The sequence below is a fragment of the Macrobrachium rosenbergii genome, chromosome 46 (genome assembly GCF_040412425.1).
Source record: "Macrobrachium rosenbergii isolate ZJJX-2024 chromosome 46, ASM4041242v1, whole genome shotgun sequence".
NCBI lineage: Eukaryota > Metazoa > Arthropoda > Malacostraca > Decapoda > Palaemonidae > Macrobrachium > Macrobrachium rosenbergii.
In genome coordinates this window covers 40,726,614-40,752,598 of record NC_089786.1, presented here as the reverse complement: position 1 = coordinate 40,752,598, position 25,985 = coordinate 40,726,614, and positions in this window count along the sequence as shown.

Here is a 25,985-nt window from a genome sequence, read left to right as displayed (position 1 = left end):
CATAGTAGAGAATTGTTCGTAACGTGAATCGTCATAATTATATGTAAAAAAAATCATGCAAATTTAATTAAGAAAAAATTGAAGAGTGATGTAAGTATATTGAATTCTAATAGACTAGTCAGTGCTACTAGGTCTGGCCCAAATCGTTCTCGTTTGTGTCAGGAGAGACTCAATGCAACGAAAATAAGCCTTTACAGTAAACACGTAATGACTTCGCTTTCTGTTTTATTTTAAAAAATCAAATATATGAACTCTTGGGGTGTTGATATATTAACTGGCTAATTTAATTACAAATATTTTTCTCTTTACTCAACTCATTTTACTCATTATTCACTTTTAAATCAGAAATCGGTATTCTATTGGTGTGAGGTAATTTGCAGAGCATTCGTCCATTTCATTTCTTTTTCTTCATGAAAGCCTCATTTTTCCTCTGCTGGCATCAGGTCGAATGCTTTGTCTTTTTAACTGCCATTATCACTCTCAATTTTTCTGCCTTTAAAAATTATAGTCGAACTACTTTTGAAAAAATGTACATAGACATTGTTTTTCCACCGGATTCGCTTATTTACTTCTTCATAATGAATATTTGATTCTTTTGTGGAGGGCAAACAAAGAAACAAAAGTGATTTCAGTTTTGTGTGCTGTTATTAATCTTTTATTTTGTTGTTGTTGATGTTGTGATGTTTCAACAACCATACATCCACAGTCAGTAAACCTAAAAACACTAACCTTTATAGCTAACAGTCACAGAACAAAATGCCTATGAGAAAAAAATGTAAAAATGGAGCTAATTAAAGTAACAAGTAGAAAGCAGAAAATTTGGTGATGCAAAGACTTACTAATTTTTATGGAAATTTTCCTCTTTTTTCTATTTCCTTTGATAAGACTTGATTGCTATCGCTATCTTTTCCTGCACTTCATGATTTATGATTCGAACGCATCTTAGAAAGGACACTAACGCTCAGAAGGAGTGCATTTTCTAAAGTAAATCCGACAGTATCATCAACAGCAGTGAATGATGACTTCCTCCTTAGGCTCAGTTTGATTTCTGTAAGTGAATTTTCTTTCTGTAATTGTTTAATTTGTTCTTTTTACTCAGATTCTGAAAAGAAACAAGTAAAAAATGCCCCAAAGTTTCTTCGGCGTAATTGAGTTTTCTGTACAGCGTATAATGCTGTATGAAACTCTCAGCCCCGGCTCATGAAAGTATCAGACGTGGCCCATGAAACTTTCTGCCAAGGCCCGTTGGTGACCTGTGTTGTTGGCACCTATAGCGGTGCCAGTAGCACGATCATGGCTAAATATAACCTTAAATAAAATAAAAACTACCGGGGCTAGAAGGCTGCAATTTAACATGTTTGTTGATTAGAAGGTGGATGATCAACATACCAATTTGCAGCCCTCTAGCCTCAATAATTTTTAAGATCTGAGGGAGGACAGAAAAAGTGCAATAGTTTTCTTTTACAGAAAGCTAAAAATAGGCCGAGAATATTGAGGCCCGTTTCTTTGCTTGTTCTGATTCATCTTGTTGCCGAAGGATAGGGTTGTCCCTCCAGAAATGGGACTGGATGGCCCCTGGGATGCGCCCTGGGATGCGCCCAGATGTTCAGGCCAGACTTCAGGGTGATGATCTAGTTGGAACAACAAATGTGCCTACACATTACAAGCAGGAGCGGTATTGCTTGATGGACATCAAATTGCCATATTCTAACATCTTGTTTTCACCTTTTAGTTTCCTGTAAAATAAAACTATTGTGCCGGCTTTGTCTGTCCGTCTACCCTCAGATCTTAGAAACTACAGAGGCTAGAGGGCTGCAAATTGGTATGGTGACCATCCACCCTCCAATCATCAGACATATCAAATTGCGGCCCTCTAACCTCAGTAGTTTTACTTTATTTAATGTTAAATTCAGCCATAATCGTACTTCTGGCAGCGCTATAAGTACCAAGTTCCGTGGGTGAGTTTCATGGGACGCGGCTAAGAGTTTTATGGGTCATGGCTGAGGTTACCTCCGGACAGAAATCGGCGCATCTTTTACTTGTTTAATAAGATCTTACTTTGAAAGCAATAGGTTGAGATATACTCAAATACTGCAACGTTCTTTTTTTTCTGCGTATGTGAGTTTTACTAATCGCGAAAAAATATTCAGTTTTAATTAAATCTTGAGTGTAATCTTTGCATACATCCATCCATCACTTCTTCGGTGGCCGAAAAAACCTCGATGAAATATTTTAAAAGTTCCTTAATACCGCTGTAACGGACAACAACCACAGAAATTACACGTTCAAGTTATGATTGTTGAATAGCTGGAGTTACAGCGCTACTAATTAATTAGTTCCTGAAACCTGTACTACTTTCAGCATCTACGGCCAAAATGAAATTAATATCTAATGGTTGTCATTTATTGCCTTCCAGCATCGTGCATTATGAGAGAATCTCTCGCTTACTTCAATCCTCCCTCCTCACATGATATTGACACCTGAAACGCCTGCACATTTTATGCACCCACTTATACCTACGGGTTTTATCTACTTGCTTTATGTCTACCTGTGGTGACGACAAGACATATGATTAATCAGTCATCTATGATGGCGTTCTGTGAGTTCACTTCTTAACTAAATCTTGACCTCCTTTGGGGATTTGAGAGTTGGTTTCCTTTCCCAGTCCCCAGGTGATTAGGTAGATATTTGCGCTCATTTGGGTCTTAAGAAAACAGCGTATAATCAAGGCCACCGAAAACAGACCTATCTTTCGGTGGTCTCAGTATAATGCTGTATGAGCCGCGGCCCATGAAACTGTAACAACGACCCGGTATTGGCCTGTCCTTTATCGATACGAAACACACGATTATGTCTAACTTTAACCTTGAATAAAATAAAAACTAATGAGGCTAGAGGGCTGCAATGAGTTATGTTTAATGATTTGAGGGTTGATGATCAACATACCAATTTGCAGCCCTCTAGCTTCAGTATTTTTAAGATCTAAGGGCGGACAGAAAAAGTGCGGACGGATAGACAAAGCCAACTCAATAGTTTTCTTTCACAGAAAACTAAAATAATGGTTCACTTTTCTTTGGTGAGGAAGCCGTTTTTATTGGCAAAATTTAGTCTTAGCTTTTTCTCTTAAAATATTCTAGATTTATGAAGTGAAACGTGAAAGTATTTATAAATATGTTTTGTGAGGAAATCTGACATGATATCATTTTGACTTATTCACAGCTAAAAGTATTTCTAGCTAAAAGTGTTTTGACAATTTAAAGTTAGTGATAAAAGAATCTTTATTAGCAGTCTGAAGCTTCACTCAGTCTAAACAAGCCTTGAAGAAAGACACCACCTCTGACTTCCCTTGATTTCTCTTGCAGGTTGATTGTTCGTTGTGATGCATTTTCTCCCTCCAAGGTCTTCCTTCCAACTCTCGTACAGCGACGATGATTGAGATTACTGTACCTATGACCAAGAGCTAGAAAAGCGCCAGTCGTTGCTTGAATGATGTCATGTGCTTACACGAAAACCCTTTTTCAAGGATGACTTGATATGAAACTTTTTTTTTTTTACAGTATTTCCAATTATCACAGTCAGTTTCCCTATAGCCAGAATCTTTTGATATTTTTTTTTTATTTTAGAGAGTGGCCTTCATACGTGTATTTTTTTTTTTATAAAAGTTCCTGTCGCCAATGTTTCAAATCATAGCGTATTTTTAGTCACGTTGTCGTGTGCTGTAATTTTTATTGTCCTCATACGCAATATGCATTCTTTTGCATGATTGCTTTATTGCTAAAGGTATCTTTGAACTTTCCACCATAAGGGTTATTTAGTTACTATAGTAACACCTCTTTTTTTTTTTTTTTTTTTTACGAACTCACTCAAAGTAAGAACGATGTTAGTTTAACGCGGCATTAGAAGAGCTGATAACGTAACCAACATCGTTTTGAATGAAAGCACTAGATTACTATTTTCTCTGTTGAGAGGCATCCCTATGCTGCAGAACTGGATTAGAATATTGCCCATTATTTCTGGGTACCATCACATGTTTATTCCTTCGCAAGCCTTGACTTTATCACCTTCCTTCTGCCTGTTGGTTCCCTGCATCCAGCCTCCCTCTCCCCATTCCTGGTCGTCTTGTTCAAGGAGAGAAGCTCTGTTGCATTCCCTTGTTGATCTGGATCTGGTCCGACCTTGAGAGCGCAAGGGGAGAGAGATTCGACAGTGGGTTCTTGGTGTTACTTTTGGGCTTCGACTTCACTTCCTTTCTCTTTCACTCATTTATTACCGGGGTATTTCTGTCTGATTTCCCTTTTATTTATTATGTTTCTTTCCAGTTCTGTCGTTTATCTCAAGTATCAGTTACCTATGTCAAAAACATCTTAGTTTTATTAGATAAGATTAATTAGATAGCTAACTTCTTAAGATTTTTAAAGATAAAAAACAATTTTGTAATGGGAAATCCTTTATCAAATACATTCTTCAAGAAAGGAAAATGATAGGATAAAACTGGTTAGGAAAAAGGACTGACATTATCTAATACTCCTCAGGAAAGAAAACAAATGATTTAATAAAAATAATTTTATAGAGCGATAATACTAATATCTACCTATAGGGTATGAACACTGAAAAGATCAAATAATAATCACAAGGTAAAGAAAGCAAATTATACGTTAACAGAACAATTAACAGAAGACCAAAGGCTGTGTCGCATTAAAATCTCAGAGCACAGAAAAAATAGGCCTTAAAAATTCGTTACCCTTTTACTTTCCGTAAAGACTTAAGTTGTTTTATTCTAAGAGTCTCAGTGTTCTAGAATTCTAATGTGAAAACTTGCTTTCCAAACGAACGGCCTTTCTGCAATATTTGGTAGAGATGTTTGCGAATGGTTAATGAAAAAAATATTCATGAATAGCGTTAGGATAAGTTGGATTCATCAAATATGGATGCATTATAGTGAAGGTGAAACAGACAATAATATACTGTCGAGCCAAAGAAGGTATGACAAATTCGAAGAGTTATTCACTTCATACAAATCCTGAGATACTGGGAGAGGTCACTGTACGGTCACTAGAGGTCACAGCTGACCTACTGATCATGTAAGGTTGTATTGTCACCAGGACTGAGTAACCACGCAAAACTTCAAGTCCATCTGGCGAAGGGAACAGGTCGAAAATTGAGTTACAAGATTTGATCCAGACAAACAAACAGACAAAAAAAGCAAGCTAAATAAGAGCGTATAAAAAGGAAAACGATTCTAAAATTCGATATGAAATAATGAAAATAATTCTTACCCTCCTTATCACCACGGACAAAAAATAAATGATATTCAGTCACCTGAAAGGAAACGTACAAATTCTCCCCAAGTAAGATCGAAATACAACTCGGCTTCAATTAACACTGGTTGCAATACCTCAGGTGTCTCTTACTTTCAGTTTTGAGCTTCAATATATTTCTTTCTCTACTAACGAGAGGCTTTAACTGAAAATCATTCAGTGATAAACAAAGTCACTATTTGACGCTTATTCAAAGTCTTTTTCTAGTAATTAATTACATACCAAAGAGGAAATAACTGGAATATCAAATGGAATGATATTACATTCTTTGACATGGCATTCTTAGAAGATGGGATGAAAACGATTATACAAAGAAAATCCTGCTGATCTGACCAAGTAAGTTACATATTCTTCGAGGTTATTTCCCGCGAAATCTGGGATGTGTGAAATAAAAAAAAAAAAAAAAAACGAAAGGAAAATGAAGTTTAGATTTGAAACAGTATAGAGCACAATGGAACTGGACCAGAAAGAGCATATAACACGGGGAAGAACGAAGGAAACAGCATGACAAAATGTTGTATCCGGTTAGAGAAGACAAAGGATATCAAAACGTCTTTTTGTAACTCCAGCAGGATTCTCGTTATACTGGAACAAACTACATTCTCGGGATAATTTAGGCATTTTGAAAGAACGCACAACGTTGCAAAGAAAAATAAAGATATAACGATATTTTTTATATGAATAATAAATAAGCATCCAGGCTTATTTATAATATTTCTCACCTGTGAATTTAATGCACATGTTTCTGAAATGTGAAACAAATATTATTACTATACAAGCAGTATACTTTGTTTAGTAACTCTCTTCAATAGTTCTTACTTGTGAGTAATGAAGGAATTTTGTTTAGTATGTGACTTCTTATTAATGGATTTGATTGAGGAATTCCACTAGGGTCGAGTGCAATGACCCCTATTGATAAAAAAACCAATAATTTTTTAATATTATGAAACTTTTAGTATTCTGCCTGGAATAATAATATTGGTATTCCTCCAACAATGAATTACATGCACTAGAAAATCCAACAATTTTCGAATATATAACGGCAGTCAGGATTATATTTGGTCGATTGGTTCGATTTCTTTCGCATATTAATGATAGGGGACATGAAATTTTAGGAATTTAGGAATAATTCATCATCTTAATTTGATTGTGTTTCAAAGACTGCTTCATTATAATGGCCTGCGAAGTTTTATCGAGCTTTGAATGTGAGTGTGTTTTTTCTCATAGAATGCAAACATTAATGAGGCTGAAAGTTAAAATTACCGTTACAATGTTTCTTTCTCTTCTGGGGTCAAAGGAATTCCTCCTTTCCACCTCTCTGTCTTTGTCAGCACCTCGGGGCAACGTCGTCCTCCATCTGGCTGAAGTACGTAGGCTTATGGTTTTATCACCCAGTGAGGTGTTGATTTGCGTCATGTCAAGTTATGCTTTCCAGCAATTTTTTTGGCTGAAGGCGAAATAAAATGAATTGAAGAAGGAACCCGAAATTACTGGAAAGACGCTGATGAGAATCTGCGTCAGAACGCTGAAGGGACTCAGAACCTTAATAATAAAACAGTATTTGGTTGAAGGCTATGAGATATAATCAGGATTACACCCAAGAAAATAATTTCTTTTTCTTTTTTGTTTTACCTTCTTGGACTTTTTAAATCAAACCATTGAGAGGTTTAGTCACACAGCTTATCATTTGATGCATACCACTGTCAAATATGACAAAATATTTCATTAAATCAGAAAACATGAGCATTCAATATGCAAGACCTTGATCGAAACATAATCTATTGTCGCATTGTGGCTGCTACATTTACATAAGTATCTGGTAAAATCGTGACTGGTGGGTTCTAGACATATATGATCTACCGACTTTCGAGGACTGAGAAAATGCTAATTGTAATTGTTTATTTCGAACCAAAAACGCTCAATGTGGTAAATTAGACAAAAGGCAGCGTTGAATATAAAGAACGAGTCCGTAACTCAACAAGCATTTGACTTTTCACTTTTGCCATCACTGTATCCCTTCTTCACCCGCTGTGTAGAGGAATCGGTAAAGCGGATATGTGAGCGCTGTCGGTTTTGTGACTAAATACCTTGAAGTGGAAGACATGACGAGAAACAGATAAGGTTAGGGCAAATATCGGGTTTACGCTTAGGAGGATCCTTTTCTTGGTGTCATTGATAAAATCTACTAAAGCACTTTCAGTACTGTATTTTCTGTTGCTGTAGCTTTGGATGATTAAAAATAATCGCTTAACATCACTTGGGACAAGGAGGCCGAGAAATGAACCGGCTCCTTATAGATACCCCATATCAAACGAGCGAGGTTATAAGGAACCAATGAGAAATTCTTTATAACTTGAACACTTTAAAATATCGTCTGTTTATATTATAAATCATTTCCTTATGAGTTTGATGGTTGGCCCGTGAATGAAATTACCACATTTTTCACTATATATAAGGGTGAGGCATAAGTACAACGCCCTTTGTTTAAGTGGAACAAAATTAAAGAAAATTTTTGATTATCCTTTATTTTTTCGAACATGAATGCATTGCCACAGGTTAATAGATTAATATAATATAACTAATATAATGCTTATTCGGTTTAATAATGTTCAATACAAATGAAATCAAACCAAATTTAAGAAAAAAATAAAAGTTACAAAAGATATAAAGTTTTAGAATTTAGTCATTTATTTGAGATGTTCAAAATGTTCCCCTTCATGTTCCATACAATTCTGAACTCTACCAGCAACACTTTTACAAAATTTTTGACACATTTCAATGGTAATTTCTTGAATTTGATCTGAAATTGCATTATTTAATTCTGGAATTGTTTTCGGCTTAAGATTGTAAACCTTATCTTTCAATACACCCCACAAAAAAAAGTCCGGTGGTGTTAGGTCTGGTGAACGTGATGGCCATTCAATTGGTTCTCTTCGTTCTATCGATCTACCCTCAAGATTTTCATTTAACCATTCCCTAACTCTTATCCTATAATGGGAGGTGCTCCATCCTGTTGAAAATAAATATAATTTTGATTTTCAACTCTTGGCCAAAATTCCGTTTGTAGCATAGCCTATGCAAATAATTATCTTGATTCACAGTACTTTCAAAGAATATCGGCCCTATTAATCCCATGCAAGAGATGGCGGCCCAAACTGTTACTCCTGGTAAATTAATATCCTTTTCCAAGATGACAGGAGGATTATCATTGCTCCAATACACATAATTATGTCGATTGATATGTCCATTTAAATTAAACGCTGCTTCATCTGACCACCATATCATGTCAAGGAAGGTTACATCTTCATTAGCTTTAGTCATAAAGACTTCACAAAATTGCAATCGTCTCTCTTGATCTCCATCATGCAAACTTTGTCCAGCACACGTGGAATATAAGGCCTCATCTTTTAGCTTCTTCAACATTCTGCGAACACTCCTATCACTAATTGCTAACTCTGCAGAAAGACGAAAATCACTGAATTTTTTGAGGAGAACGCAGCAACGATTCTTTTCTAAGCTTGTTGCAATTGAAACTTAATGCCTACTCGCTCTTTGAGCATCACTTACACTTCCTGTGGAGTCAAATTTTCTAATCAAGCTTGTGATATTTCGGCTTTGCACCCTTGGGATGTTAAATTTAGCTGATAATAATCTTGCGATCTCAGCACCATTTTTATTGTTTTGATAGTACAATTGAATTGCTTTTACTCTCTGTTCCTTTGTTAATCTCATGGTTGTATAAAATATCTGAAAAAATGGAGCTTTAGCAAATTAATTAAAGAAAATAATAAAGAAAATATACATTATAAGATATAAAATTAAAAAGGGCGTTACTTATGCCATGCCTTGCCTTTTACAACATTAAGGACTTCAACTTAACAGAGTAAAACTACATTTAATCCAAAATCCTGGGATCCAAAAAGATCACACTAGCCAAGTCCAACTGCCAGTTCACTAAATCATTAGTTTGTCCCTGATTTACTTTTTTTTTCACGTAAGTTTGTCAATACAGAAAGTTCATTCAGAGCCAAAGATAGGATACTGTACAGCTCAAAACAGGATCCCAACTTCATACCAATGTAGTCTTTCGAGATGGAATAATTCAGCATCTTTGAAATTCATATGCACACAGGTCTTCTGGAGGTTTTATGAAACAAAACAATTGCGTGACACAGGCACGTTAGACTACCCCTTTCCAACTGTACAAACTTCTTTGGTTTACCTTCAGAGTGCCTTTAATATAGTTCAGTTGCTTCTTGCAATTGCAAACCAACATGCAGAAAACCTCCGAACCCAGCAACGTAAAGTGGTCCTCACAAGTCCACAGACCAGAGGGCAAACTTCAAAAGTTTGCCAAAAACGCAAACTTCGGAAGGGGTAAAATTTGGTCTGCTGACCTACTACTCATTCACTCCTGAAAATACAAGAACAGAACAAAAAACACTTTTTTACAACAACCAACCACACTAAAGCACACACACAATAAAACACAAAACACAACTAAACAAAAAACAATACATTACTCCACACAAACCATCGTCTTCCCAGAAACCTACCACAACGCCCAAGGGATTAAATAGAATTAAGCTCAGTTCGGCAGAAAGCAAACACTGAGGCTCAATACTGAAATTATCGGTACAACCTGTGGTGCTGCTTAGAAGAATCGTAAGAGGAAGAAGCATCCTAGAAAGAAAGAACGAAATATGACAGAAACAAGAAAGTTTCTTTTGAAATTAAAAATTTTTGGATGACTACCTAATCTGTATTCAACAAGAATTTTTAACAATCATTCGCATTTTATATAACTTTCCATAAAAAGCACAAGGTACAAAAACACACACACACACACGCACGCACACACACACACACACACACACACACATATATATATATATATATATAAATATATATATATATATATATATATATATATATATATATATATATATATATATATATATATATATATATATATATATATATATATATATATATATATATATATCACACATTATATACAGGTGAAAAATAAGAAACGGGTGTAGGTCCTGACTGGTTTCGACTTTATTTCCAAGCCATTGACAGAAGGACTGATACAGAGTGTGAGAAGTCACAAATATATATACTACAAGAACAGTACTGACGAACATACACAACCGTTAGAGGCTCCATATCCCCACTCAGGCCGATGTCGAGGTAGGAGTGGCCTTTAAAACTCATTTGGCTAAAAATCACAATAGACTCTCAGGGGACATTGCTGATAAACAGACCATACCCCACCTCAGATCCACACCTGACAGGTGTCATGGAGGCGGAGTTTGGAAACTCATTAACATTACTACCCTCGTACTGTGTTTACAAATATGATAATCCTATTTTCATATATCTCTACTGCCTACCTTAAAGTTTAAACAATTTACACATTTCTTTTGATATTAAAGGATCAAGTTTATACATCCTTGACTGATATTCATATTATGGTTGTAACTTTCTTTTATGAAGCTAAGATTCAATGATGTTCCTTTCCAGTGCATTATTAGAATATACAATCCTTTTGCCCCTTCCCAGTTGATAGCATGATTGTTCTCACTAACATGTACAAATATACCACTGTTCCCTTGTGCATATCTCACACATTTCTTATGTTGTTCAATTCTTTTTTCCAGTGCTTTCCCGGTTTGGCTTTTTCTACTTCTTGACATCTTTGATTTACAAAATGATATTGCTGGAAAACAGGCCAGGTCACTTAAAAGCATTATAGCACGAGTACTTGATTAATTGTGCGAGGGATGATTATTGGTGCAATTTGTTCAATACCAAAATGACACATGTGAGTTCTGTTGGTCTTTTTTAAAAGCAAAGCAGAAAAATAGAGATTTTCTAAATGCAATGCTAAATAATATTAAAACAAGTGACCTAAAGCAGTTTCTGCCAGATATAACATTAAGGAAGAAAGAAGGAGAAGTTCACTTCTCAAGGGATTCATATCCCTGCTTCCTGTAGGACTATGAGAGAGAGAGAGAGAGAGAGAGAGAGAGAGAGAGAGAGAGAGAGAGAGAGAGAGAGAGAGAGAATAGAAAACTGAAGATAATTCATGCGCATAGCCATGAAGAAAAGGATCGATCACGCAGGACAATCTTTAGAACAAGATCCGCGCAAAACAAAATATGAAGCTTCAATGAATGTTATTTACCGATCTCTCAATATTCTCATTTAAACGATAATCTCTCTTAATACCAAGAACACCAAACCCTACCAGTGACATAATGACATTATTCTTCCTTAATTCCCGAACGAACCTAGTCACCTTCCTCTTCGGACGGCATAAATCTGAGGTCTGATCTCATCCGCTCAGGGAAATCGTCGTGTGGATTCGTCGCCTGAAAGAGTTAATTATATCTTTTTTCTTTTGCTTCTCATTACGGATTAACGCTATACAAAACCGAGGCACCTCGCCGTCTCAAAAGATACCATTATGAGTGATCTGAGCAACTCATTTCCCAGATTTCATGAGCCTTTACAAAAACTTCTGTGATCATTTCCCATTACAGTGAGGAGATGCGGAATCCTACTTCTCTTGAACGTATAGATATTGCACAGGTCTGCAATCATTTGGCATCGCCTTAAGGAAACGTGGAATTTATTATTAACTTGCATTTTTAACTTATGTTCTAAACTGATAATGCTAAATGGCTGTTATTATTGGATTGTAAACTATTATTCGTCGTGACTACTAAGGTTATTGGCACCAAGAATAGCTATTAATGTTTTAGTTATGATTTGAGGAGGCATTTTTCTTACTGTATGCACTTACATATTTTCATTTAAATATGAATTGTTCTGATATTAAAAATATATTTTCTTTAGAGGTTAAATTTAATTATTTGCAAAAGGAGGAAAAAATATTAAAGTACTGGATGGAAGATATTGACTTTCAAAAGCCCTTCATCAAAAGTGATGAAATATTTGCCGATTCCCATTATCATCTTCTTATATTCATAAAACTATTCTTGAAAAAGAAAAAAATCCATGATTCCCGGTATATTAAGCACGATATAGCATGAAGAATCCAGTTATGTTCAAATTCTTAGATGTCCTCAAGGAACGTCATCGAGGAACATCATCTGATACTTTTTTTGCCTTTGTTGGCATTCACTGAGTTCTGCATTTCCTTAATTTCCTTAGCTGCTTTCCTTCTCATGTGGAGTTGCTTAACCTACGCTGAAGTCCTCCTTATTTACTAATGGAAAATCAAGCCATTCAACACCTACCACATTCCTGCAGTGACAACCAGATGCTTACTGCACATGAGCATTGTTTTTTTACCCAAATAGAGTATGAGAGGTAAGCTACCTCTTTATCTTTTAAAGTATTCATCCCAATAAATGTTTCACTGACGAAAGCTGAAAACAAGCAGGACTGTGTTTGGAGATCGGAATTCTTATATCTCACATGCGTAATTACAGTGCCCTCAAACCAGATAAAAAAAAAAAAACAGTGGGCAAGAAATGTTCATAACAGTATCAGTTTTTGCCAGTATATCTCAAGCGGAGTTATAGTGCACCTGGGTCATGTGATTTACTTATTGCATTGTAAAGAGAGAGAGAGAGAGAGAGAGAGAGAGAGAGAGAGAGAGAGAGATTATCAATAGTAGATTTTCCAGAGTTTGTAATCCTCATGTTGCTGTTCGTTTATAGAATTTAAGATCTGGAAATCTTTTTTACACGTTCAGGCAGTCTTCAGTGGCAGGATATGACCCTCCGTCATGCTGTTTTACCTTCCCCTTTTTATGTTGAATTAAACGAAATCGTCGAGTGATAATTACGTACTTGCATCATCACACAAATATGATGCATTTGATTCCATTCAGTTAATCGTCAGCATCCAGAGCTATTTATATGTTTAATTTTTATTTATTTATTATTATTTTTTTTAGTTTCTGTTTGCTAACGTTCAATGACGAGTCAAAACAATCTTTGAAAGACATTTTGAACCTTCCATCTATACAAGGTACATGGCAATAGATTCATCGTCCTTAGGAATAATCAAAATCATTTGGATCCTATAAATTAATTTTTCTACGAATTTTGTGTTTCTGGTTTCTCGTTTGAATTAAATACAGCTAGGTTCTTGTCCTGGCCTCAGTCACTCGTGCAATGGAAAGGAGACTCGTTCCTAAAACTGGTAGACAGGAAGTCTACCAGCCTGAACTGCAGGAAATTACAACGAGTCCTGTACCCGCGAGAGAAATAAAGGAAATAATATAGATATGAAAAAATATACAAATTAAAAACGTATATTAAATGAAATGAATAAAATAACAAAAGGTCACTATGAAAGACAGTGGAGAAATAAGGAGGGGAACGGGGCATACGGAGAGAGAGAGAGAGAGAGAGAGAGAGAGAGAGAGAGAGAGAGAGAGAGAGAGAGAGAGATGGAAGCTTTAAAAACCTTTCATAAGAAGTAACGTATTAATAAATAAAAACATATACGATTATATGAGTCAGAAAAAACAAGGGCATTGATGCACTGCTCTAAAAAAAAAAAAGCATTGCTACAAGAAATAAAGTGACTTGTGTTGAAGTGAATGTAGTCTTTATCCTTCCTGTTTTGTCGCTTGTTGTTCTAACCATTAAAGCAGCGATGTTATGCTAATAGCTGACTATTGCCAATCATAATATTGTGTTTTCAAAGTCACTGTAGATTAGATCGGGTATACGGAAACATGAGCATTTAAATTTCCCTCCCCCTATCAATTTCCTTGCTTGTTTGCGCTCAGCTGGGAATATTTTCTCGTATTGTAGTGTGTGCAACCATTGTTGTTAAAGTTCTCGATCGGGCTCAGTTAAAGCAGGCTTCATCTGTGTGTTACTGCCTCGGCAAAACTTTTTCCGCCTTTTTAAATTTTTTTTTTATGTATTAATCATATTCACTAGCACTTTCCTAATACTTGAAAAACAATGAGAACAAACACTTATGATGTCTGGAAAACGTTTGCTTCCTTCCTCTTCAACGTTATTTTGTGAACTAAGAACTAAGAAAGTCTCCAGAGCTCATGCTGGTTAGGAGGAACTTTCTCATTTGCTTTAAGAAGGAAAAACATACTCCCTCTCTCTCTCTCTGAACAATAACGCTCAGATTCATAATGTTCATTATTTAGTATACTGATTATCGTATGAAATTTCCGAGTACAGTAACGGTTGTGATTAAAGTTTCATGGTTTCGATGAACAAGACTTAAAACAGAGCAGAAAATCGAAGACTCATGGCTTGAGGAGAGAATATAAAAATCTGAGAGCGTATGACATCTACAATGTGAATACGAAAACAAGGTGATTAAGACGGATGTGATGTGAAAGCGAGATCCAGATGCAATAACAGAAGGAACCAATTCCTCCTGGATCCAGTTGACCATTGGACACAAAATAAAATCTAACCAAAGGTTCCAGGGATAATAATGAATCTTTTAACAATATTTCGTAATATTCAATTTATTCAGTTTCATGTGATCCCGCTAACATACAGATAGACATATGCACAGGCAAACTGAACTATAAAAAAAATACTTCATCGACGGAAGCCGTAAAGATGCAGAAGAACTGCGTTCCATTTTTCATGTTCTCAAGACATAATTTCTTTAAATTTATTTAAGGATATTTTAAGTTAATGATGGCAATATTCATTAACGAAACAAGCACAGGGACACCTAAGGCGCTATTAAAGGCTATTACCATTGTTTCACCCATAAAGAAAGACATCGTTTGTCAGCAAGAAATTATATCAAAGTTATTCACATACAAAAGTGAGCGCTGAAATGCATCCATTGTTTCCATTAATTAGCATCCTTTCTTGTAATATAGCGATAGCAAACCAGAATATTTTAATTAACTGAAGCAATACTGCCCTTACCGAAAACAAGTACGCAAATAGACACACATTACATGCATTGTGAAAAAGAAGTGAAGAAACATACTTACGCTGTTATTCTCGAAAGTTGGATTTTCCATGGATTTGACCTGAATGACATTTAGCTAATTGTTAAATAACATCAACCACTCTCCAAAAACACAAAAACGCTTCCCAGAACGAGATTGCATAAAGCAAACTGTCTTTCGAGTCAGTGGCAGGATTCTTGCAAGGAACAAAACAAATTCTACATTTTTACATAATCAGCAATCTCTCAATTAATTCAAATATTGCATGGTTGATGCTCGTGATAAAATTTTATGCATTCTGTTGAGAATATCATGTTGTTCTTGATGAAGGTTTTACACATTGTGGATAAGTCTAAAGTTTACTCGGGATTCATCTTGCCTTGCAATAATCCCTAAAGGAAGGGAAAGTTACTCCTTATTTATTCTGGTGGGAGACCCTAGGGGGTATTTGATGTCCCGACAGATGTTTGATAATGATGAAAAATGAATGAAACTGGTTAAGTGGAGCGTGTCTAGTGGACAGAAAACTACCATAGTTGTAATTGATGCACAGCGAGTTTAACGATGGTTCGGTAATAATAAAATGCAAGACTAACCTTATAACACTATTAGAGACTATTAACTCTGAAGGAGCAGAACAAAGACGTCACTAATGTAATTAGATCAAGAAACTGACGTGGTGAAGTGGATGGCTAATGGCATGTCGTCGCCTACTGAACTACGTATGCATATTATTATAGAATTTAAAGCTCTAAATTTTGGTTTATTTACAGATGTTGGTAAAATTCTGAAGGTGCCTTTGAATCTTGTTATGGCCCGCAGGAGGTAAAAACTACGGAGCAATGGACGCGAAGCTATTAAGTTTGAAATACCTAGTTTATGTTAGATGTTATATGTGCTGGATATAAGACCATTTCACTTTATACATTATTGCATACTGATTGTGGAGGGATGCTGCAAATAATGGTGCAAGTTTGAAATTGAATGTAAAATAAAAAAAAAAAAAACTGAAAGTGGGGGCTTCTAATAGAAAAGTGCGAAGATAAACAGGAAATTAGATTGATGGAACAATAAGTATAGCCATGCATAATGGAATTATAGCAGTCGTTGACTGGAATAAGTATTTAGCAGTAAATGGTCCAGACAACTGTTTGTGAACCAAAGACTTGAAAATGCAATGAAGCAAGTGGGAGCTTTGGAGGAAACTCGTACAAGAGAAGCAAACTTGTGTGCATTCAGGAATTACCGAACCTTCTGCTCTTTTTACAAGGTTGCTGAAAGAGATACAAAAATGAAAAGTTAGAACAAATTGAAATAAAACATCTCAGCAAGGCTGTACATACGCGAGGCATCTGTAGCGAGAAGCTTCCTCTAATAACAAAAGGAATGTCGGTTTCAGGTTCTGGGGGTGGGAGGGGGGACATGGTTTCTCCTCGGCTGGAATCGATAGACAAGATGGCAGAGATGTCGTACAGAAAGGTAATAATGTACCATGAATATATATATATATATATATATATATATATATATATATATATATATATATATATATATATATATATATATATATATATATATATATATATATATATATATATATATATATATATATATATATATATATATATATATATATATATATATATATATATATATATATATATATATATATATATATATATATATATATATATATATATATATATATATATATATATATATATATATATATATATATATATATTATAATCTAAATAGAATATGAACATTTGACAAATACATCAGAAGATAAGGAGTGTAACAACGATAAACGATGATAATACGAATTCAGCAATCATTTTCATGTCAGCTCAAAAGTGATTAGTATTGCTTTTTTTTTTAATGATGTTGAAGAGAAATTCCTTTGCGGTGGGAAACTGCATGAAATAGCAGCTTCCTTTAAAACTTTAACGAGACTCATTTTTACCTTCTGGCTCGAGTTGCTAATGACAGGACTTGGCGAGAACTTGTCGGCCTTCTCAGAATTCTTGAAGAAAAATCCCGAGATTTTGATTATGGAAAAGGATTAGAAATTAGAATAAGAAAGGATAAACGCCAATGAACTGAATTAAAAAGAAGTATGCATAGGAAGGAGAAATACTTCCAAAAGTTTAATGCATCCTAAAAAGAAAACCATATTTATGAAAAACGTTTATTGTAGCCACTGGAATCGAGTAAAAATTCTCATTTAAGCAAGAATACAAAATTACTCGAGAAAAGTATGAATGGATATAGAAATGGATAATATCTTGGATATGAAGCAGCAAAATGAGAGAAAAATTTTAGAAATAACTGCAAAAATGGAAGTAGTAAAAGAATGCAATTAACACCGAGTTCTTTTTAGAAACCTGAGAAATAATTTCAAGCCTAAGGTATTCCTGTGAGCAAGTTTTTATTGATGGCAATTTATGAGCACGGAAGGTGGTCGCATGTGATTTTTGAGATTAAAGAAGTTGCGTTGTCGAATAGGAGAGGATGACAGAAATTTCCATAACAGGCGAAGACCTCGCACATACTCGTAGTGAAAAGAACATAATCCTCTTTCAATAAAGACTACAACGATCCTTCGGAGGTTTAGTGAATTATATAAATTACGAGTCTACACTCGTCTCCAATAATGGATACGTACATAAACACTCGACACCTTATTTTATCTATTTGCTTTGTGGATCTTGTATATGGAACCCATTCATTAAATTAATTTAGCGAAAAAATTCTCATTTACGTCTATTGTAATGAAATATGGGATATTTTACAAATGTTTAAGTAATTTCACTTAGCGTTGATAACAGATTTCCAGTTATCAGTTGATTAATTCAGTGGCAATTAGTGTGAATTTGCAGTCCTTTACGCTAACATTTGTTGCAAGTTATTTTTTTTACTGTGATTGCATATTTTTTTTTTCATAAACAACAATCATGACCATTAAATGGGAATTCGTAACTTAAGTGCACACATACCAGGACTAATTAACCAGGAATTTTAATGAATAGGACACTTTGAATTTTCCCTTTGGTCTATTGAATTCTTAACAAGTGAACAGGATAGCTTTCTCGGTAATGATGGCAAAATATTTGTGTCGTGGGGTGAAATCGAGTCATTTCTACTTATACTGCCGATGTTTATAGGATTTCATGCGGTAAATATAATAAAATTTAAGTTGGGGAGACCAGTTGATTTATCTCATAAACTTAATCAAGAATTAAGGACCAGTAAGATATCCTTCAGATTTTCGTACACGTGAGTCATACGGGCCATACCTTAAACTGGAGAGGGCTCCGAGCAGTTTTTCAGTAGTAGCTGGCCGGGCCAAAAGGATGATTCTGGTATCCGTCATCATCAGTCAGCCTAACTATATGAATATGTCAGGAGGACATTGGAAATCGCATGTCACCGACGAGTTAATCCTCAGGCCTCTTCTCAAGCAGGTGTACGAGTATGTATATATATATATATATATATATATATATATATATATATATATATATATATATATATATATATATATATATATATATATATATATATGTGTTTGTGTTTGTGTGTGTGTGTGTGTGTGTGTGTGTAGGAGTGTGGGCGCGCGTACGTGGTTACTATAAAATTTAGAGCTTCCTAGATTTTTCATACGGAAACGAGGAGAATGATGGTTCTTTAAAGTAATTGTCTTGCAGCAAGAATGGTTCTTCAAATTAAATGTCTCACAGCAAGGATGGTTCTTCAAATTAATTATCTCACAGCAAGGATGGTTCTTCAAATTAATTATCTCACAGCAAGGATGGTTCTTCAAATTAATTTTCTGGCAGCAAAACAAGAGAGGAACGAGAAAGAGCAAAAATCCGTGAAAAATGTTCCTTCCGGCTAATCTCCCATTTAAATGATAATGAGGTCTTCCACAGAGATACTTTCCTTTGTAATCTCGAGCGATGTAAAATCCATACCATTAAGCTCGAGGAAACGCATAATAGTGCAGCAGATTGCTGTAAAAATCGTTCAGATAGTGAAACAAGCATGAAATTTGGCACAAACATTCCTAAGACTACGCTCTCTTAGAAAAGGGCGCTGGCCACCTGAAAATCCAAGATGGCGGCTATTTTTCAAAATGGCCGCCATCTATGTTGAGATTCACTGGTTTGGGAGCATCTATTGGATGGAATATGCCAGTTTTTTTTTTTTAAACCTCGACTTTTAGGTTATAAAAATGTTCCATACACACATTTTATTGAAAACCCTTACTAAATGAATTGTAAACCAAGATGGCGTACAAAATGGTTGCCATAAAAGTTTTTTTTTTCTATCCACAGCGCTAGCAGACATAGAGACCAACTGTTTTTATTTAATGGTATATTCATGTGATCAGACAGTTTAACTAATATGCTATTTTCAACTGAAATAGTAATGGTATGGTCACATACAACATTGTGTCTAAGACTGTAACCATAAAAAGAAAAGAAGAGAAATACGGACTAAACGCAACCAATCTATGTATAGGTCTCTCAACCTACACCTTTGAAAAATTCGAGGATAAGAAGGTAGGCATAGCATGACACGTTGGATGCTCAAGCTAGATTATCTACTGAAGAGAGGCAATATTTATCTAGACTTCACATTTGCAAGTGCACAGAGCTGTGCAGGGAAGACCCAGCTTGTAGCACTTGCACCTTTCCCCGACAGCCTGCTTTGCATCCACATTTGGTAAGCTGTTGGCAACTCTTGGCTAAGGGCGAGTTGGTTGTCCAGAGGACTTGCCATGCTTCACCAGACTTTTGCCATCCCCACTCAGCAGGCTTCTCTGGCTGTGGCTGACACTGGGTGGCCTGCCCCACACACAACCAGCCTGGTACGCAGCACGCTTGGTGTGTTGGAGGAGAGCTCCCTGGTTGGTGGAATGGCCTCATATGCCCTTTGTTTTCTGGCAAACATATCAAGTCTAGCCTCATCCACAGTGCCAGCAGTGCTGGATCTTTCATACATAAGTATGACAAACCTCTCCAGGACCTTCAGGTCACTCTCTTCCACTCTGAGAGGGTAGTGACTCAGTTTGGAGAACACAGTGGAGGCCTCTGGAAAGATGTTCCATGTCTGCCAGGCGGTCTTCTTGCCCTTGCTCCGGAAGGCTGACACTGTATCACAGCCTGTGAACGCATGGAAGAAGAGCATGCCATTCACCTTCTCCTGGCCCAGAGAGTTGCACAGGTCATGCACAGCAATCCAGCGCAGGCTCTGGCCTTGGCCAAATGCCACCCATAGCTTCTCTAGCCCTAGATTGTGGAGAGTGGAGAAAGCACTGACTGCAACGACAAGAACATCTGTGTCATTTGCTTTAACCGTGATGGTCTTGGCTCCATGTTCTGTGGCATATTTGGCATGGAGAAAGATGCGGGTGTCAGCTTCCTCATGAGAGCACTTTTCCAGTCCCTGAAGACTAGCCTCATGAGTGCTGAGGACAGCAGACCCTTTCGTGGCAATGACAACATTTGTGGCAGACATCTGGGCAACTTTGTCTGCCAGGAACTGGAACAACTCTGTCTTGTTGGCATCGTGTCCAGGGAAATTGCGCCAGTTGGATGGAATTGTGTTCTTGTCTGTCACCTTGCGCCTTCCTCCTTGACCACGTTGGAGCCTGGTCTCAGCTTTGAGGCTGGATGTATTGTATACATCAAATACAAGATGTGATGATGTGTACTTGCTGCTATAGGATTGTATCACAGGCAAGAAGTCGCAAAGTGCATAGCCCTCAAAGGTCTTTCCTTTCTTTGGTGGCAAGGCATGGACCAAAGCTGATCCATCTACAATGAGGACATCAGTCTTTGGTTCTTTGTCTTCTAGTGTAACATGACTCTCCAGGACCGAGGTCAGCTGAGACTTCTGACATGTGTACAGCCTACCACCCTCACTAAGGGAAGCTGGGAATGTTTGATTCTCGTGCTGGAAGAATTCCTGCAGATCACATTCACGGCTCTGACAGGATATAAATAGCTTTGAGAAAAGCTGGCAATCCTCCTTCAGAAGTTTCTGCTTTGACTGTTCTACAGGAGCAGCTTCTTGCCTGAAGAAGTCAGTTCTGTTCTTCTTTATCTGCTCATAGAAGGAGACTGCATTGTTTGCCAAAGAGTCTGAAAGCTTCTGAAATTTAGTGTGGCCTCTGTCAAGGTGTGTCTGTAGAAGTTCTGCTGAGCTGGGGTGGGCAATGTCTTTGTTGTCAATGGAATACAGATCCTGGCTCTCTTCCTGAAAAGGACTTCCCAAGTGTTGCAAAGCCAATGACAGCTTGCTGACTCTCTCCAAGAATGTCTTCTGCGCATGAGGTGTTTGTTCATGGTGTGTTGTCTGCTCATTAGACTCCTTACTTTGAACCTCTGTTTCGTATGCAGACACCAGCGGATGATCTCTGGGCCAGCCACCATCCATCTTCTGAGTGCTGACGGATCTTCAGCCAGCCCAATGGCTCCGCCATCAGCCTTTATAAAGGCATTGGTCTGCTCATGAGCTTGGTCAAGAGCCATTGCTGAGAACTGGCGACTGGTCTTGTGCACAACAAAGTTGCCAGCCTTGAACTCTGGGTGTGAACTCTCTAGGGTAAGCATGTCCCTGAGGTGAATAGGCAGCCAACGAGCATAGTTTGTATTATTGTTGGAAAAGAAGTAGGGTATCAGCTCATGCAATGCCTGGCAGTAGAGGACAAAATTGGCCCCACGGAAGGACCTGATCAGTAAGAATATCACAAGTTCCATAGACAACACCATGTGCCAGAAGTGGAACTGTGGACTCTGCTGTCTTCGAAGGTCACACCACTCCTCAAACTCTAATGCATGCTCATTGTTGTTTGCTTTCTCAGCACAGTAGTCAGTGTATGCTGTCCTCAGGAGTTTGTACAAACTAGAGGCTGTAACCTGGTGCATCTGCCGTGTCCTGGTTACACTTGCAGCTGACAGGAAGGATTCTGCAGTTCCAGATGAAGCAACTCCTGCCTCCACCAGAGCTCCTGTCCAACCACTGCCATGAAGAAGAGTACCAAGAGATGTCATTGCTGCCATCTCAATGTGCAGACCACCAAACATTACCAGATACTTGTCTTCGCCATACTGATCAGGCCACTGCCACTGCACCTGCTTTGCTACGGCATAGATTGGCTGATCAGCTGTGATTATGGGTATCTGGCCAGGGTTCAGAAAATCAGTGACATCCTGCACATTCTGCATCACGTGTTTGATCATAGCAACAGAATGAGCCTGATCACGCAGGAGAGGAAGCAATGAAGTTATGGTTACTTCAAATTCTGGGCTTCTCTTCATTGAAGCGTGATGAGCTGACCACGTCAGATTCACTGCATCATCTATTTCCTGGGTGACTATGACCTTGTCTAGCCACTGATACTCCAGTGCAAGCTGTGGCCCCAAGATATCTGTGGGTGGCTTTGGTATTGCAGTGTTTGGTGGCACAGGGTTCTTTGTTTGAAAGGAAGCTGGTGAGATGTTTGTGAATGTGTCCGGCAATTCAGGCACCGACCTCACTTTCTCAGGTGCAAACTTTAGTTGCTGTCTTTCCTGTCCAGTGTTCTCCTTGGTGGGGTGCTGAAATATGGAGATGCTAGTTCCATGGAGGGAGGTAGTGGCAGTAGTTGCAGATGGGTTGTGGTCGATGTTGTCCATCACTGCAGTGGTGAACAACCCTTTTGGCACTGAACACCATGCTGAGTTACACAGCAGTGATGTCACCAGTGTGCCCTGGTTGTGTGCAGACATACACTCTTTTACATTTATTAATTTTCCTTCAAAATTGATGAGTTATTCGAAAGAGATGGCCTCATTAGGATCTAAAACCACAGAAACCAAGATCCATGCTTAAAACGATAATTGTTGAACGGGCATTATTTCTCATTATAATTATTGTTTCTACCTTTTCTTGGCAGCCATATAGCCCCCATATTTAAAGGTAAACTGTACTGGGAAGCTACAGAAACATAATATTCACAAGAAATAGTATGGAAGAGCTTTACCATATTGCTAGAAGCAAATACATGCCATTCTAGTGAAAAATTAGCCAAAATCTGTCGATACTGGCCGCCATCTTGGAATTTGGCCGCCATATTAAATTTTTTGCGTGGCCAGCGCCCTTTTCTGATAGAGGGAACTTTAAAGAGCACTTGTGCAAAATTTCATGCTTGTTTCACTATCTGAACGATTCTTATGAAATATGCAATTATCTGCTGCACTATAACGCCTTGTTAACCAGAGGTGTTTGTTTTCTCTTTCAGAGGTTTTCTCTTATATATTTAATTTGCCTTTTAAGAGTGTTATCTATCATCGATTTCAATCTGATATTTCCATAACGTACAAATTCGAACAGCACTATATGCTTTTTATCCTTCAATCTTATTATCGTAAAGGGAACTTGAAGAAAAAAGGCGCCTTGTATTTTGTCGAATCAAAATTTAGTTCGTAGAGCAATGATGAGCCACACACACACACACACACACACACACACACACACACACACACACACTAATAATATACACAAGGAGACACACGCACAAACACATAGCTGAATGGAGAAGTCCCTGATTCCTTGGTATCAACACTAAAAGGTATAGGTTTGAATCCTCGCCGGATTAGATATACTTAACTTATATAATGCCTGGCCGTGTAAGTTGTTCCCAAAACACAGCGATTTCGAAATTCGACAGTATTTGTTACGTCGTATTTCTAATTATGAAAAGTTTCGTGTGTATAAGCAATGAATCTATATACAAAAATCGGTTCTAAACACAAACCAGCCAGCGCCTTTTTAAATGACATGCAGCTTTTTTTTAGACATTTTCAAGGCAGTGCTTTAAGAATGATAGAAAGTGCCATTAGGTCGTTTTAGGAAGTATCATTTTATTAAGCGCTCAGCCAATTCCCCTGTTAAGTTATTTAGCGATTTCGAGAGGGAAATTTGGGTCTTTAATTTGGTAATTATTTTCCCAAAATGAGTGCCTTGTCTGTTTTAGAGGCAATATTTCCCTGCGAATCTGCTCTAGTTGTCATTAAATGAGTCGATTTATTTCTAATTGTATTGCAAATGTAGTAATGATTTATCCTAGTGTCAGTGAACTTCATGGAACCGATAAAATACGAATGCACCATCGTGATCAATATATTTATTTCTAAGAAATTCCTCAGGAGAGCGGGGTGGTTCTTTAACGGAAATCCAGTAACCTAATTCAAATAATCTTAAGTGCAATTTCATTGCCAGTTTTCTTATATAAACAGATATTACTCGTTCATCGTTATCCTTTTTTATTTTCTTATTCTTTTTTCTTTAGACACCGAATACGTACAGGCATATTTTTTATAGATATAGAGTCATAAACGCATCGGTTTTCCCAAGATTTTATCGCGATAATTCGAGAACTGAGTTACTTAATTATTTTATGATTTAAATAAACATTTACTGTGTATCGCTTTCGATCTTGTGATTTTGACATAATAAGGAGATCAGTTTTAAAATTTCCATAAAATTTAAAACTATTATGTATGTTTTATACATCTACATCTTGCCCACAAAAATGATCTTTCCAGTACTATAATCTAAAATCCAAAGTACAACCCTCAAGATTTTGATGGGAGAAGTATCTTCGGCTGCAATGCTAAGAAATAAGGCGTCAGCTGCCTTCGTTATAAAGCATCACAGGAACACCACAAGGCTCAGAAAATCTTATCTCGAGGTTCTTATGATGGATTGAAGTTAACTTTGTCATTATTTTACTTATTTTGTGTTTTTTCTTTTATAGATTATTCCGTATTTCCTATTTGTTACTGTTCCCTTCTTTTCTTTCTTTGCATTTTCTACCTTATTTTTCTTTATCGTTTTATTTGTCTATTTTCCATCCTCATCTATTCCTTTCTGTCTATGATCCTTGTTTGATTTCTATTTTATTATGTCCACTTCGCTGCAATCATTTTACTCGAGAATATCTTGGAAAATTAAAGCGTCTCCCTCCTTCTCTTCCTCCTCCATCTCCATCCTTCGGATTCTGGCTCTTCCTCCTCTTCTTCGTATTTTGAATGCATGACCTGACGAAGATCTCTCTCGTCAAAAGAATTAATTCATGTTCGAGCATTCAAAGGATCCTTTCCCTGATATTCTCTAAAATACTCATACACAATTAAAATGTGTGTGTGTGTGTGCTCAGTAGATTGCAAATAAAGTACCGAATTTTAGAGTAAGAGAATATAGGAGACACATTTTAGGACGTTCAAATGAAAACAAAAGGAAAAAGAATCTGGCAAGAATCTGGTGAAGGCTGGATATAGCAATTCATTTTAACACGGCCTTTTTTTCTCCTCGGGCATAATAACGACTATTTTTGGTTGCTCTAGACTGTCAAAGAAAATCGCTTTCGTAATAAAATCTCTTATTCACATACTTTGATTCATAGAGTTTTTATTCTCTTTATTTGTTCCTTTGTTACATCGTTTTTATTATCATTATTATTATTTTTTGTTTGTTCTGCCTTGATATTTTCAGTATCCAAAAATGTGACTAATTTTGCTGTTCTTTTAGGAGGTGTACGTTGTTTGGGTACAGTCCATAGGTTCACAGCAAGCCTCTCACCCCCTTCAACAGCTTATCTCTAGTGTCTTTGTATGCACTAAGTTGCCTCAGTCTCAACTATCAACCTCTTCAGGGTTATTCATCTTCCCCAAAAGTCT